Raw genomic sequence first — 17276 nt, 5'->3', positions numbered from 1 at the left:
AAATATTTAATGAACTTAGTCAATCAGGGATGCACGAGTGGGGCATCTAAGCACATCCCGTTTCCGAGGAAGCCTCTACCTCCTCCCGTTGTTGAGGAGCAGGAAAGCCCATTACCATGACCTCACTGCTCTTTGTGCAAAAGCTCTGTGGTGCTAGTGTTGCCCTCCAGGTCCTAATCCCCAGTATCTCTCAAAGACCGAGCTTCTCACGAGCAGATTCTTTCCCCCACAAATCGTGGAATAGTGTGTGGCCTTTCATTGATTTTGCTATGATCATTTGTATGTGTTCAGGTACATGGACCTGTATGTAGGTGAACTCATGTGTAAGTATGCATGAACCCATGTACATGTGGACATCAGAGATCCACGTCACACGCTGGCCACAGTATTATTATTATCATTTTTCGAGACAGGGTCCCCTCACTGAATTTGAAGCTATTCAGTTGCTAAACTCACTGGCCAGCTAGCCCCAGGGACCATCCTATCTCTGCTTTCCCAGCATTGGGACTACAGGTTTATGCTGACTGGCTTTTTACACAGCGCTAAGGATCTGTCCTCTGGATCTCACGCTTGCGTTGGAAGCATTTTATCAACAGGACCTCATTGTCCAACAGCCCCAGAAGTAGGATTCATTCCTGGCTTTGGGCTTTTTTAGTAATCTGTGGTGTCTAATTGCCCTGTAAGAGGGCAACTCTATTTTAACTGGAGTGTGTGTGTGTGTGTGTGTGTGTGTGTGTGTGCGCTCACACGTGCGGTATAAATAATCTTATACAGTAGAGGGTTTCTGTATCTCCTTCTGGAAAGATCTGTAGTGTTATTTATTACCCCATTTATGGAATTATGTTTTACACAAATTATCTATGGATGTGTGGCTACATGCTGCTGCCTTAAGCTCTCTTGAGGAATTGGTTGAAAACCCTTTCAAAACTACACTCTCTGCCCTCACCTTTTTCGGAATTATCCACCCATCTTGGCCTGCTTCCTTATACTTTAGAGCTCTGATTTCTCTTCAAAAGATGTCCCCTTCTCTGTGCGGAGAAAGACTATAGTCTTTGCCATCAAAATCGGAACCGACAGACTCATGGCCCCTGTACAGCAGCCCCAGGTTCCAGACAATGGAAATGTACAAACCGGGGTCTCAAAATAATCACCCACGAGCAGCCCATAGCTTCAAAGGGAGGAATGTTAAGAAAGCTCTAAAACCATATTTGACTTTGAGCATGGAAGCTGCTCTAGAAATAGTAAATATTTTATATTTTTTCTAGACTTTTTTCTCAGCGTAGAAATCATTCACTCCATTTATTTCTGCATCATACCAGAATCTGGAAAACAAATGTCACTCAACTGTCTTCCTGATACCATTTCTAGGCTGTATTCTTCTTGCTCCTTGAATATTCTGAGTGTATATGTCATTTTGTAGGAATTAAAAAATGAAGGCTATATATATTCATGAATGGGGTTTAGGATTCAAACTTAATCCTCAAAATTAATTGCACAGCAGTGCCCGGTTAGGTCTTCTTAAGACATTAAGAAAGTAACCTTGATTGTCACTTTTAATGAGTTTAGTGGCAAAGCAAAGAGAATCATTGTGCACTTAAAACTCTTACAAGTATTAAGTAATTAATCCAAATAAACTCTTATAAGAAATGCGTTCTCTCTCTTTAAAGATGGGAATACTGTTTACCATCTAATATTCCAGTCCAACAAGTTTATAAACAGTGGTTAAGGGTAGTATTTCTGCCCCGAGTACTATAATTAAATCCCCCTTTCAGATTCTTTTTGTAAACAGTGCAACATAGTAATTTCTAGTCTTTGCCTTTAGATGACTGGTCTTGAGAGTTTAAGAGGACGAATATCAGATAAAAGATGCACACAGCATCTTACTCCTTTGGGATGAGGTAAAAAACAATCACAGACTGGATAATTTATAAAAGACAGAAATTTATCTTTCACGGTTTTGGAAGCTGATGTTCAAGACAGTGATGATAGCAGCATCCAGACGGCTGGACCCTCACTGACCTCATATAGAAGGGCACACGGTCCACTCATGTGGCCTCTGCCCTTAAGTTGCAACCTTGAGGTTAGGATTTGAACATATGAAATTTGGGGCACACACGAGGACTTTAGCACAGGTAATGTGATAAGTTACGATCTGCTGAAACTAGTCTGAAATCTCTGAACCCCTTCAATTTTAATTTAAGGTCTTCAAGTTCCTCTTAACGAATGTTTACATGTCTGAGTGTAGAACAACCAGATATGATCACCACTACTTTCATTCTGAGAAACAAATCACTATTGTGCCCCAAACTGACTTAAACTTGAGACTCACGTGCAGAGGGCCGTGTCTCACAGGTACTCCCTTGGTGGGCTTTCGGGTTCCTTTCCTATAAATTGAAGTTCAGAGAGCATGTTAGCATCAGGTTGCCGCTGGCTTTGTGGACGGGTGTGCTGGGAGAGAACAGAATGCACTTTTATTTTCTATCCAACTTTTTCTCTGTCTTATCTGGTTCTGGATAGAGAACTTAATGAGTGCTCTCTGCCCACTCTTGGTGTTAAACGTCTGGACTTTGACTATAAGAAAGGAACCAAAAGTGAAATAGGAAGAGGGTATCATGGTAGTTGTTGGGCTTGGACCAGACTCTGAGAGAGCAGGAACACTGCCACAGGTGACTGAATTAACTCATCACGTGCTAATGGCTTCTGGGCAGTGGTGATTAGGTCATGGTAGGTATCCACTGTCTATGAAGCATCTCTCATGAGACTGGCCGTGGGATACAGGGAGTCACAGTCTCTGTCCTCTTGGAGTTTCCAGGACAGGAGCAAAGGGGAACATGGAAAGTCACAAGTGGTCTAAGGGGCCAAAGGATACAAGGTTGAAGGTGTTGTGCCAGGAAAAGCCCACCAAGGGGCCAAATCTGATGCAATCGCATTAGCGTCTCTTTATTCAAGCTCAAGCTTGGGCTCCCTGCCAACCCTGACACAGCAGGAAGGTGAGGCCCTGAGCCTAGTTTCAGGCAAGCATTTATAGAGGCAAAAGGAGGTATCTAGCCTGGGACACATCTGACTGTGTGTGGGTGGGGGAGGGGGGGAGATTATGGCCTTTGACATAATTGGCTGGTTCTGGGAGCCAAACCACAAACTTAACTTCTATTTTCCTTCTGATTGGTGGTTGTTAGGAAGTGAAGTGTCGGGGGTGGGCTTGTAACCTGGGGAGGGGTGCAGATTTGTTGGGGGGTAACCTGGAAACTGGTGCTAGATGCAGGTTTTGTTGGGGGGTAACCTGGAGACTGGTACTAGGTACCGGCCTGTTAGTTGAGTTCAACCTCAGGTCAGGTTCTCTAAGATGGAGTCTGAACCCTAAAGATTTGGTCTCTCAAAGAGTGAGGTATGGTCCTCACTGTGCGAGGATCTTCAGGTGCGGGATCATGGCGAATCCTCTATGTCTCCTCAGGGAGCTTAAGTTTGTTCAGGCAAAAGAGAGAGTCACTGAGAAGTTTGCTGGAGGGAAAGGGCAGGGCACGTTGGTATTTTACATCTGTCACTCTGGCTACAGTGTGGGCAAAGGATTGAGGTGAGGCATAGGGAAAACAGTGAAGACACTTTAACTAGGAGCACGCAGAAGAGCCAATTACAGCCTCACCAGCAGTGATTATTTTTATTATGAAATTATTTGTGTATATACAGATAAAGCTGTATGATGATGTTTATGTTAATGGCTTTTATAGAGCTTTAAAACATATATATATATATAAAACCAAATTAAAACACTAATAAAATTCAAATTAACTACATTAAATTAAAAGGATGAGCAGTATATTCTTGCAAAAATGCACTTAAGATACTAAGTTTCAGAATCCACAATAGTTTCTTTATATTTCACTTGGTCACCTGACTGTGTCTGAGTGTGATGTACACAGGATACTGTCCTCACTACAGCTCCGTATGGATTTTCTTCTCTTTGAAAAATATGGATTTGAAGTGACCGATTTCAAGCTGGGTGTCTGTGGCTCACATCTTTAATCCCAGCACTCGGGAGGCTGAGGCAGGCAGATCTCTGTGAGTTCAAGGTCACCCTAGTCTACAGATCGAGTCCAAGACAGCCAGGGCTACACAAAGAAGTGCCTCCACCCCTGAAAGTGACTATTTCTTATTTTGGTATATCCCAAGTATCATGACATGTAGTGTTACAATACTTTAAACTTTACCCTTCATTAATATAGCACATAATAAATTATCACTGTTTACTGCATGGCTATTAACAAGAAAATTGGCACATACAGTAAGGAGTCTATGCACAACGCAAGCTTACAGCAAACACATGGTGCTGATCCAGCTTAGACGCCTGTGTGTGGGACACTTGAACATTGACCACAATGCTGCATGCGATCTGAGAACTCAGGTTCTGTTTTCATGTCTTCTGAACTACTCTGAAACTTGAGTTGGTACCTCAGACCTTAAGGAGTGAGGTCCTTTTTAAAAAAAAAACATTATTATTTATTTTTAAAAATTATAATACTGTCATTACCCTCATCCCCCTCTTCCCTTCAAGCCCTCCCATGAGTCCCCCTTTCTTTTTCCATTGTCTAGTTATTTGTCCAGGGTTGAGGCCTCACAATCTTCCCCTTCTATGTTAATGTGTCTACTGATGTTGTCCTTGTTCAGGTCTTGTTTAGGTGGCCATGTTGATGAGACCTCATGTGTGTAGTAGCTTCTCTGACATTTCTAGGAGACACTACCTCATTGCAAACTCTGTTTCTTGGGCTCTTACAATCTTTCTGTCCCTTGCTGCAGTGGTCCCTAAGCCTTAGGTGGGGGCTTGTGTTGCTGAAAAGCTCCCCACTCTTGTCAAAGAAAATTCTCTTTGCACTAGGCAGAGACCACTGCACACCACTATAGTGAGTCAAAATTCAGGGAGCAAGAGAGTGGGTTGCTCAGTCCCAATGGAAGCATTTACAGCCCAACTCGTTTAATTAGTTGATTACACTTAACTTTCTCATTTGCTCTGGGTAATTAAAAGAAATGGTATTCTAATATCTATTGTTTTTCATGAGATCAAAGTCTCGATTTATTATAAACAATACAAGGTTATTAAGCCCATTCTATACACGTCTCTCACGTAGAATATCTTCTTATATAGAGAACTTTTGTCTTTGTCATAGGCAAAACATTCGGTGTGGATTATGATCGACGTGACTGTCTTGCTTTGGCTTTAGTAGGAAATTGAACTCATGTCTTATGCAAGTATTTGTTTGTGTTTCATACAGCAGCAAGGTCAGGAATAAAGGAGGACACAAGGAGGACAGAGTAGGTTACGGGATCCAGAGAGAGATACAAGGCCTCTATGTTAATCAATATCCTTTAGATTCTTCTTCATTGCTATCACATCCGGTGCTGTGCACTCCTGCTAGTGTCTTTGAGCCTTTGGTTCAGTTTTTTCATGTTGTCCAGGGTAGAAAACAGTAGAATTAAAGAGGGAGGAAATATAAAAACCACACACTTAGAATATGTGAAGACACACTTGAATATTTTAAGTATTAATTTTCTGTTTATTTTAAATCATAGTAGACAATACTACCAGAATTATTTTCCCAAAAGATTTATTGGACAGGTGTTTCAGGTGCTAGGAGCTAGGAGCAGAGCAACAATAGCAGCTCAACTCTTCCACTCTCATGAAGAGAGAATAATAGTGAAGAGAGAGGGACACAAAACCAAGAGAGCCACTGACCAAACGCAAACCACGAAGGTAAAGGAGCGGCTGGCAAATGCTCAAAATCTGAGAGGAAGCAGCTGGGTGCTGAGGTAGTGCATCACAAGTTCAAGGGCATCCTGAGCTGTGAAGAGAGTTCTAGTCAATCCGGAGCACAATAGTGAGATCCTGTCTCAAAAGAAATGTTCTGAGGATACAAGTCAATGATAAAACATCCCCCTAATGTGTATAGGACCCTAGATTCAGTCTTAGGTCCCACAAAGGAAAAACCAAAACAAAAGCAAACAAAAACCAAAGCAAGCTACAGCATTTTGCATGCTGATAAATCTGTACAGAACAGTAGTGCAGGCCTAGATGTTAAGAAATGGAGAGAGTACTTACTAAGGAGAGGCAGCTTCACTGGATAGGAATATTTGGGTCCAACCCTGAGAAGGATCGAGACCAAGTCTGATCTGTCTGGGGAGGATGCTCAGGTGGAGGGAACCAGCAAAGGTATGAAGGGGACGGCAGTGAGTGACTGCCAAGAACCATAGGGTCAGTGACAGCTTTTCTTCTTTTAATTTTTACTTTTCGTTCTTTTTAATCTACCACGTTATCCAGCTGTACCACCTCAGGGCACATACTCAAAGGACTACAGAGACACATGCTCATTCCCGCTGACTGCTGGTCTATTCGTAATAGCCCAGACAGCCTAGATGTCCACTGACTGATGAATGGATGATAAAGATGTGGTACATTTGTAGAATGGAATGTTTTTCTTCGGCCATTGAGAAAAAATGAAATTATTAACTTTGTAGGTAAATGGATGGAACTGGAAATCTTTATCCCGAGTGAGGTTAATATAGACCCAGAAAGACAAGCAGTGCATGTTTTCTCTCGGATGTGAATTTTTAGCTTTGAATCATTAGATATGTTGTTTCCTTTGGAATAACCATAGAGGTTATGGAACTAATAAGGAACCACGGGGCAGGGATACTTCAAGAGAAGGGAGACAGACCCCCAGTGATATAAGGAGGAAAAGGGGTGCTTAAAAGGAATTAAAGGATGGAATTAAAAGGGGTGGAGGACAGGAGGGCAGGGAGGAGGAGGAAATGTGGTGGGGGATAGCTAAAACTAACATGGAAACTCATCACTGTAATTGTAGAAGCTGACCACAATTTATACACCTGCATAGCATGGAAAGAGTTTAAATGGAGTTGCCCTATAATGGGGTGATAACAGCTCAACTAGACACCTCGTGCTAGCAAATAAAAGCTCTAGATTCTTCTGGATTTGATTTATTGGTCAATGAAAGCCCCGCCCCCACCCCGAGCATTGCGGACTGCTGCCTGTACTCTTGACTACGCTCTGGGATTTGATGGTAAGACACTACAACCCATTCCTGAGTCATGAAACATGGACAACCAAGTTGGTGCTCATCTGGATGCTTCTTCCCTACTGAATATCTTTCACGACGTTGGGAAGTACTGTGCATGACACTGGAGGAGAAATGAAATCCCTGACTGTACCCAGCTATCAACCCTGTATATGAGCTGTAACAATGCCTGCCCTGCAAAATATGCAAAGGTGGCAATGATAGCATTGGAGTAACCCACCACCCTCTGATTGGATTCAAGGTCTACTTGTAATTCACGCCTGGCACTGTATGAGGACAAGAATTTGTTTTCATTCTTTCAAGGGTTACCCTTACTTATGCTGTGGCTACTGAGCAATGGCAGGAAGCAACACCCATTGTCCCTCATCATTGCTTCCTCCTCCCAGCCCCCGTGCAGGACAATTCTCCCAGATGTTAACCCATAATTGCCAAGACCCAATGCACCTAGTACAACTTTTGATTGTCAAACGGTGAGCTAAATGCATTCACAACATAGACTGTTAATATTTACACACAAACTCTGGTCCACACTTACAAAGTATGTGTTTTTTTTTTATATTAAAAAAAAAAGCATAAATTCTCATCATGTGTTTTTGGACTAAGCTACTTCAGAAAACTCCTGGGCTCTTAGATTTAAGTGCAGAGCAGTTCATGGAAGGGGGAATCTCTGGAAAAACGACAGAAATGAAAGTCTAAATGGAGTGTTGCCAAAGGCGCCATGCTTCAGGCCCAGTCACGCTCAGCATCCCTGGGAGCCTGTGGACCAGAGCTCCTGCTGCTGCTGCTGCTGCTGCTGCTTCTTCTTCTTCTTCTTCTTCTTCTTCTTCTTCTTCTTCTTCTTCTTCTTCTTCTTCTTCTTCTTCTTCTTCTTCTTCTTCTTCTTCTTCTTCTTCTTCTTCTTCTTCTTCTTCTTCTTCTTCTTCTTCTTCTTCTTCTTCTCTTCCTCTTCCTCTTCCTCTTCCTCTTCCTCTTCCTCTTCCTCTTCCTCCTTCTTCTTCTTCCTCCTCCTCCTCTTCCTCTTCCTCTTCTTCTTCCTCCCCCTCCTCTTCCTCTTCTTCTTCCTCCTCCCTTCCTCCTCCTCCTCCTCCTCCTCCTCCTCCTCCTCCTCCTCCTCCTCCTCCTCCTCCTCCTCCTCCTCCTCCTCCTCCTCCTAGGGCTTCCCCTTCCACTGGTGCCTTACTAGGCTATTCATTGCTACCTATGAGGTCAGAGTCCAGGGTCAGTGGACCAGAGCTTCTTAAACTTTTCAGTCCCTATGGGGTTCCATTGGCCATTCCGTCAGAGACATTTCTATGTGACCTGTGGTGTACAGGCAATAAGCGGTGTACGAATTAAATATTCAAGACAGTACATCAGAAACAATTTTGTTTTAAAGCAGCTCTTTGGCAGGCATGCTATTTTACAATGTATTAGATACGAAATAAAATCTCCATACTCCTGTGATGTAGACACTCATCTTTATATCAGTTACCAAATCTTGTCTGAATGGTTGACCCTGTAAGACAGAGAGGGTCTTCAACATTCTTCGGAGGTGATGGATGTTCTGATTTTATAATTGTCAGTGCCAAGGACACCGCTTTAAAAAATATATATAGTACAAGTGACAGAAGTAGGCTTAAGACCATTGTCTTAATGAATTCATTTAGTGAAAAACGTTTTATAATGAGACGAAAGTCCCTAACTTAAATAACATTTTCCCCCCAAGACAGATTCCCACTATGCAACCTGGCTATCGTAAAACTCACTGTGTAGACAGACTTGCCTCAGACTCACAAAGATCCGCCTGCTTCTGCTTCCCAATGGTTGGGATCAAGGTGTGCAGTGCCATGCTTGGCCACAAAAAATAATGTTTAAAGTCACTCATTTCAACAGCACAAGCCAAATACACACGAATCTGATGCTGAAAATTAAAAGCAGTAGGGAAACACCGTATCTTTTCATTTAATGTAGTTTTCCAGGAGAGCAGAAACCTTTGCATGTACAGTACAAACACTGCACTTCACAACACGAGGGGGTCCTGGTTTACAGCTCTCAGTTGGGATTTTCCTGGACCCACAGCAAGCATTCTTTGAGGCATCAGGACAAAGGCCAAGGTGGGTATGAAGGACATCCTCGTGCCTGACACCATATATAAGATGCACATTAAGTTCATTTTAGTAAGAATCAGAAGCACAAATGGACCCGAGTAAATAGATGCAGGGCTATACCATCTCCCCCTTTTAATAATTGCAGGAAAATTCCCCTCTATTTCTTCTTATAAATGAAAAACATTGCACAAATGAATGATCGCCATTGTGACATTTCCATGCATGCATATCATACTTCGTTAATATTCGCTGCCAACCCAACCCTCCCCTCTTTCCCCTTCAGCATCCACTGCTCCTCTTCCTTTGCTCAAACAATTTCCCCTGCAGCTTCATTTCCTACATGTCATTAAATATAGAATCTGCATCCAAGAGAAAAATTGTACCTGTCTTTCTGGGATTGCCTTACTTAATTGGAGAACTGAGACCCTGCACAGCTGGAATTGTTTTCAAGAGCGTCTTTCTGACTCTTGTAATGTTGATGACCATTTCCCAAATATTCTTTCTTCTCTCTCTTCTCTTTTATTTATATCAGGGGTTTGAAGAGTCTTGGAGTCAGACCTGGTCAGTTCTTCCTGCGTTATCCTCGCTCATCTATTCTTCCCATGGGAGAGAATTCTCCTGTGCTTCTGTGACTGGGACTGTGTGTCCCCTATTTCGGGTTCTTTTAATAGCATCTGCGATGTTGGCTTAATGGTCACCAGTTGCTTTAGTTTTTGTATCTCAGAAAGCTTTTCGCTTCTATATCAATTCTAAAGGATGACTTTGTACTATTGGTTGCTATTTACTCATGGCTAAAAATACACTCTCGCATGTTCTCCTGGATTTTAGGTTTCTGTTGAAAGGTCTGATGTTAGCTTGAGGGGTATGCTTTTGGTATGGAGTAGTGGAGAGTTCATGCTTTCCTATTATATCTTAAGATATTCTTTATTGACTTTAGGGTGTTAGTGTAACTGGGTTGTGTTGTGTAGATGCTCTATTGTGATTATGTCTATTTAGGGTTCTAGATGTCGCTGTGCTTAGGGATTAATTTCCCCCTTGACTTATGAAAAACTTGCTATTGTTTCATTGGCTGTGTCTGTTGTAGCTTTAAGCTTGTGAAGCTCCTCCCTTTCTTCATCTCTGTGCATTCTTAGATTTCTCTCTTAACCATGTCCTAAGGTTATCGAACAGACTGCCCGTGCTTGCTTCTGTCCTTTGTGGATATTTGAGTGTAGTATTTCTGACATCTTTCCTAGCTCTGATGCTCTTTCTTTTGTTTCATGTAGTCTGTCGAGATGTTTTCTACACCGTGCGTTTGATTTACTGAATCTTTCATTTCCAACATTTGTCTTCCTTTTCTTTCAAAAAAAAAAAAAAAAAAACCAACCCTAAACTTCTCATTCATGGCGCCGACTTCTTATTTAAGCCCAAAATTTACTTTCTTATCTTTGTGTTTTGCTTGTTTTTATCCTCTTTGAGGTTGTCTTATTTGTTTCAGGTATACTTTTGAATTCTATGCCCAGAAACGCAAACGTTTAAGTATTACTGGACCCTGTTACCATGAAGCTAGGATCTTTCGGAAGAGTTGCGTTGTTTCGCTTTGCGTGTCTCTGTCACACTTTGGGTATCACTTCTCATTTTAATTGGAAATCTTTCTAATAAGTGACTGTTTTTGAGGGTGTCAATCTCTAATACCAGTCAAAGAAGAGAGAGCAAGTCCCTTTAGCAATAACAACCCCAGAGCGAAATAATTCACATCAACTTCTTTACTAATAATCCCAGGAAAGAGAATTGCGAAAAGTATAACATCGAAGGTGACTGATGTTATAAGAAAACAGTAACAGTTAAATGATATGGAGGAAGGAGCAAGTTAAAAGGAAGAAGACAGAAAAGTTGAAAAATGAAGAAAATGAAGAAAATGAAGAAAATGAAGAAAAGTTACCAGTGTTAGGAGGAGATAAAAATTCTGATAACACACAGAAAGGGAAAATATGTGAGCAAAGTTAGATAAATAGAAGAGGAATAAAAAGTAAAGCCAGAAGTGTTTTCTTTTTCCCAAGACAAGGTTCCTCTGTGTAGCCCTGTGTAGTCCTGGAACTCGCTATGTAGACCAAGCTGGCCTTGAACTCAGAGATCTGCCTTCCTCTGCCTCCTGAGTGCTGAGATTAAAGGACACCAATGCCCAATTAACAAAAGCTTTTTAAACTTTAGACAAACTGAAATAGCATTAAAGTGTAGAAAAATAGCAATTATAACAAGAAGGAGGAAGAGGAGGAGAAGGAGGAGAAGGAAGAGGGGTTAGAAGAAAGAATGAAAGAAGGAAAGAAGAAAAAGACAAGTAGTAGAATGGCTTCTTAGAGCGTCTTGTGTTGAGTGCTGATGCAGGCAGCTGTTAGCTGGGATGGCATCCCTTACCTTTGCCCCAGTGTGGAACTGTGGGGACTTGGAGGCTGTCACCACTGCATTTAGTTCAGAAACCCCCCTTCAACCATGTGGTGCCCTGGGATCAGTCTTAGGTCCCCAGGCACAGCAGCATGGCAGAAAGAGCCTTTAGCCGCTGAGCCATCTTGCAGGCCTGGGACCAGCCTGCTTGTTTGTTTATGGAATATCTCGTAACAGCCTAGTGTTATGCATCTGCAAACCTCTCCTAAAGAGGGGTGCATCAGCTCAGCCTGAGCGGAGCAAGAATTCAGAGAATACCACATTCTGCAGAGATAAACAGGAGCGCACTCCAGTGTTCATGGCTTCACCGTCCCTTCCCTGTCCTTTGATGAATCTCTCAACACCTCTGCCTGTCACTTCTCCATCATGAGCACGTTTGTACTTGGCCTCTCTTTATTCAGTTACTCAGATGTTGTTTCTGTGACATGGATGTGAGATGATTAAGTTTTACCATGTTAAGACTTTGTGCAGAGCTGAGAGTGCTGGCGAGTTCCCACAGTCTCAGCACTCGGGATGCTGAGGCAGAAGGATGGGCGGCTTGAGGCTGGCCTTGTCTACACAGTGAGACTTTTCCTCCCACGTGTGAGACCCTGGAAGGACTATAATTTGTTCGTTCCTCTTCACCCAGCGTCATGCTATTTTCTTCTGGGCATCTCTCGCTTGTACACATTTCTGTACATTCCTAGATTATTAAGAACTGCTTTTTTTTTTTTCAGAAAAGACATTTTAACCTTAATAACAGATGCTGAAAGCCTTGTGAGTTCTAATTAGTCTATTTCCTAATGAATACTCGTGAGAGTCTGCATGTATTAAAATATGAAAGCACCTTCCTCCCAGGGCTGAATTCCTGAAGCACTGTCATCCCCTGAAGTTCTCTTCCACCCCAGGCACAAAACCTCACCGGATCATCGAACAGTCACGTGACTCTTCCCGATCATCGAACAGTCACGTGACTCTTCTTTCGTTGGTTTATACTTGACTCTGAACTATCCTATCTTATAGGGTTTTTCAGGATCAGCTTCTGCAAAAGGAACATTTTTTTCCTTCTCTTGCTTTCAACTAAAGGCACATCCTGCCTTGGAATCACTTCAGTGCGGAAGTTTCTGCATGCATGCAAAATTATCTATGAGACTGCCAGCGCCGAGGAGTAAATTATCTGAAAACTAAAAATTTATGCTGAGATGTTATGATTGCTGATTTTTTTTCCCGTGAGCGGCATCAGGCCCTCCAGCACCCTGTCTCAGTTTGAAAAGTGAAACCTAAATGAATTTCTTGAAAGAAAGAAGAAAAACTGGATAGCACCGTTGGAAGCGTCACCCAGAGCTACGTACTTTACGGTGAATCACTGAGCCAAAGACAGGCGTCCTGATAATCTTTCGCTGAGAATGGTTGATCAGAGCCCAGTGCAGCTGCCTCCGTTGGCCCAATGTGATGTAGCTCGGCTCTGTCGAATCAGCTGATTCAGAAGCTGAAAAGAATTCTAACAGCCAGACCATAAACACGCTAGGGTGGATGGGTAGTTTCTGTTTCCTTTGATTTGTGCATTGCCAGGGGCTGGCACTGGTGCTATGAGATCAGTAAACACTCAGTGAACAGATTTCTTAGTCAAACTCCAGATGTGTCCTGACGCTGGCCCCATCTACACAGGTGAAGCCTGTCCCCACTCTTTACCCCGCTAGCCCCTCTCACATTGTTCCTGGTGCAGCCATAGCTGTACCAATCAATCACGGGGTGCCAGAGTGTTTCCACTTCGAGCTTTCATTCGTCACCCGTCCGAATGTCTGTTAAGAGGGGCAACACAGGCTTGCATACCCTTGCATAGTCCAAGTTTAACACTGGGGCTCACACAAGCTCTGCAAGTTTCTTAGACAGCCACTCGCTCAACCTTTTTTTTTTTTTTTTTTTTTTTTTTTTTTCGGAGCTGGGGACTGAACCCAGGGCCTTGGGCTTTCTACGCTCTACCCCTGAGCTAAATCCCCAACCTGGTCGCTCAACCTTTTTATGATGCTTGCAGATGTGTTTCCTTTTTACTGTTAGTGTTTCAACCTCGAGTGGAAGATGCAGCTTCGACGAAAAGTCAATTACAGTTAAAAAAGAATTATATAAGGGAAAAGGTCAATGTATAAGGTTACTGCAGCTAATAAAGATTGGTGGCTTCATTCATTCATTCATTCATTCGCTTGCTCACTCGCTTATATAATCAGTAGTTATAGAGTGACCAGTGTCAACTGGGTGTCAGTTATTATGTTGTATATGGATGAAGCTTCAATCAATAAAAAACACCAAATACTTGGTTTTCATGGTGTTTATATTCTAATGGGGAATAAGTTAGACAAGTAAAATATCTAGTCATAGTGATCAGGGACTAAGAACAGGAGATACAAAAGGGCGGCCCCTACAAAGATTACAAAATGCAACCCGAGTGAAGACCTGAAGCGGGAAATGTGCTCATGGAATATATCCAGGATGGAGGGACAGTGGGTACCATCCAATGGCGGAGTCCCAGCTCTCAAAATACCACGCTTGTAGCTCTTTTTTTTTTTTAACAGTTGGCACACTTGAGTTTAATTTATGGTTGATTCACAAGGAGCACAGTTCTGGGTTTAAAGCTGATGAAGTCGCTCAGCTGCTGTTTCATTTTTCTTTCAGGATCGAGGTGGGTGCTTTCGTATAAAATCTTGTTTTTTTATTCCTTCTCTGGCAATACTCTCCTGGATCCTCTGCTTGGAAAAATTATACAGACAGTGGAACCAGCATCCTAAAGTTACCAGGATAAATCCTCCTACTCCGACATCACACGATCTTCTAATTCTGCTGGTCACCAAGAAATGTCTGAGTCCAGTCACAATAGATCCTAGTGAGCCATAGAGTATAGATTCTCGAGCGCATGGAGTGTTCTCGACATCTAAAATACCTAGGAGCTTGAAGAGCTTTTTCTCCGGCTCGTGGGGCTTCGAGGAGGCAGCCATGGGTGCAAGTAGTCGATACCCCAAAATACCCCGCTTGTAGCTCTTGATACTTGGTCATGCTGCTGTCTCAGTAACACTCTTGTACAGTGTCGAGTATTTATTTCTTGATTTGTCTTCTCCCTTTGTCTCTCTTTCCCTGTGTGTGCGTGCTTGTGTATGTGTGTGGGCATGAGCACACTTGTGCTTGTGTGTACAAATGCTTGCACGTGTTTACATGTACGAGGAGGCCAGAAGTTGTCATCTGGTGTCTTCCTCAGTCAGTAGGCACCTAATTTTTGAGACAGGGTCCCTCACTGGGTCCAGAGCTTGCAAACCCAACCAGACTGCCTGAGCATCAATGCAGAGGCTCCTCTCATGTCCGCCGTGTCAGGGATTCAAGGTGTTTACTGGGATGCTGGGAATTGAATTCACGTCCCCACTCTTATATGGCGAGCATGTCACTGACCGAACCGTCTCCCCAACACCTCTTTTTCTATCCAAATGTTTGTGTCTTAGAGCCAATCCCTCATCATCATAAGTATTTACCTTTCTCCACTTTCTGCCTATACTGGCTAACTACCCAAACTTGTAGTTTTTCTGAAATGTTGACTTATGTACCAACTGTGTGCATGACATTTAGTTTACGTCACTAAATACTCAGATAACATTTATAACGTCCAAAATTAAAATATTATCAGTTACGTATCCAAATCTGATTATCTGCATAATTCCTCAAGCTCAGTCTTGGGAGCCCTTGGACTTGACCTTTACATCCCAAAGAAAATTCATTGGCGAGCCATATTGACTCCAACTCCAAACCCTTTCTCTCAAGTGAATACCTCCACTCCCAGAGCTCCCTTCCTGCTTCAGGACAGCACTATGTCTCCCCAGGACGATAAAGGCAAGGGGACAATATAACATAATATAGCATGTGTTATACTTCATAATGACGTTACAAAATGTAGTGTTAGAATGATAGTCTTGAAACTCAAGATTACATGTTATAACTGCATGTTGTGCTGTGTTTGTAGTTTATAAAATTATAATTATGGAATGTTATACGATATCTATATCTGTGTCTGTATCATCTTGATATCTCTGTCTTTATTTCTCTATATCTCGTTCCATTGCAATGAGACTGTCCATGCATGTCATAGCATGTGGAAACCTTCCCCCAGTTTTTTCTTCGCTTTCACTCCTGTCGTCTGTCTCTTTATTCCCCCCAACACTATATAGGATGACTTTAGAAAAACAAAAAAAATAATGATGTTACTCTTTGGCTCCACACTCCTCATTCACTTTCTGTTCCCCACTAAAACCATTCTTGCCACCATGCCCCTCCAGTCCCTACATGACCACGGCTCTAGTTATGGTCCCCATATCAAGTCACAGAGGACATTCCCTGTTAGCCTCTCACATGCACTGAGCAAGCTCCTGCCTCCAGGCATTTCTGAAGGTGTTTTCTTTGCCCTAAACACTTCCCTTGTAAATCTTGCCTGTTTCCCTGTCACACACTCATGAAGGCTGTTTCTGACCGAATGATAAAATCCTCTACCAGTCCATACTCTCTTACTCTATTTTATCCCAAGGGCCTCCACACTTTCTAGAGTTGGAACTGGTTTTCGTTGTTGTTTGTGTTTTATATTTTGTTGCATGTGCTGCCCTACCACGCATCCCTTTAAAAAGGGATGACATAATTTGAAGTAATTTTTTCTCACTCATAGATGGCGAGCCCCCGGTGGGAAAAGATCATAATATTCACCTCTGATTTTTCCACTGCTCAAAAAAGACTTGAGCTCACAGGATACTTCATGAAAGTTCTTAATGAATTGGTGTTTACTTGGTCCCATTCCCCAAAGAAGCCATTCAGGGCCTCCGGGGTTCCCGAGAGCATTTGCTGGTAGAGTTACCAAATGCTGTCATGATCTCCTGCCTTGCACCAGGGATGCCAGTGGCTGTGGAAGTAGAATGTGCAAGTGGAAACAGGGTCAGGCTTCCTACAGCAGCCTAAGGAGCCTTAGGGAGCTCCACTTCAGAGAGCTACAGGCTGAGTCCATATAAAGCAGTATTGACGCTTAAGAGAAGACTGACATAGATTTCGGCAAGGATGTTAATACACTAGACAGATACAGTAAAATGACGGCATAGGCCTGAGTGTGGCCACAGGCTTCCCAAGAGACTCACACTTAGGGGACAAGAGCCATATCTATAATTCTTGGGTCTCGAAGGTACATTGTTTACAAGGTTTCTTTGAAAAATCTGTTTTTCTTTTTCTTCAGCAAAGGAGACCCTGGAGACCATAATGTGGTCCCTCAGCACTGGGTAGGATGACAATCTAATAAGACAAAAGCACTGGCCAACAGGGTCGAAGGAAACCCTAACCCTGCTAGGTCACAAAGGGGTTGAGATGTGTCTTGAGTGTAGAGTTAGTAACCTTGCTTATGGGATTCAGAGTATTACAGGCGTGAGTGGGTACGGGAGGAAGATTACACTCAAAAGTTTTACGTGCTTCAGCTACAAGCGTGGTTCTTTGCTATTTTATTGCTCTTATGTAAAATATCGCTATACAAGAATAATATTGTTGTTTTGCTGAAATTTTTGAGTCAGCTAATAAGAGACCTCCGGGGTGAGGGGCCCCTTTCCCACCCTAGATACGTTTGATTTTTCTTTGCTTTTCTCTCTTGACTTGGCTTTAATACAGTTCATCCTGGATTAGAATGTAGTTGGCTGTTGTTGAG

The 17276-nt window shown here is 42.6% G+C and overlaps 1 protein-coding gene and 1 pseudogene across 4 annotated transcripts in view; one reads left to right on the top strand and one right to left on the bottom strand.

Annotated features, from left to right (window-relative positions):
* The window catches only part of Mapk10 (mitogen-activated protein kinase 10), a 270635-nt gene that overhangs the window by 52737 nt on the left and 200622 nt on the right, over positions 1-17276 (top strand). The gene's annotated exons all lie outside the window — the stretch shown is intronic.
* Positions 14373-14559, bottom strand: LOC116911937 (annotated as a pseudogene).

The sequence above is a fragment of the Rattus rattus genome, chromosome 11 (genome assembly GCF_011064425.1).
Source record: "Rattus rattus isolate New Zealand chromosome 11, Rrattus_CSIRO_v1, whole genome shotgun sequence".
NCBI lineage: Eukaryota > Metazoa > Chordata > Mammalia > Rodentia > Muridae > Rattus > Rattus rattus.
This window is presented reverse-complemented; position numbering and strand designations above follow the sequence as displayed.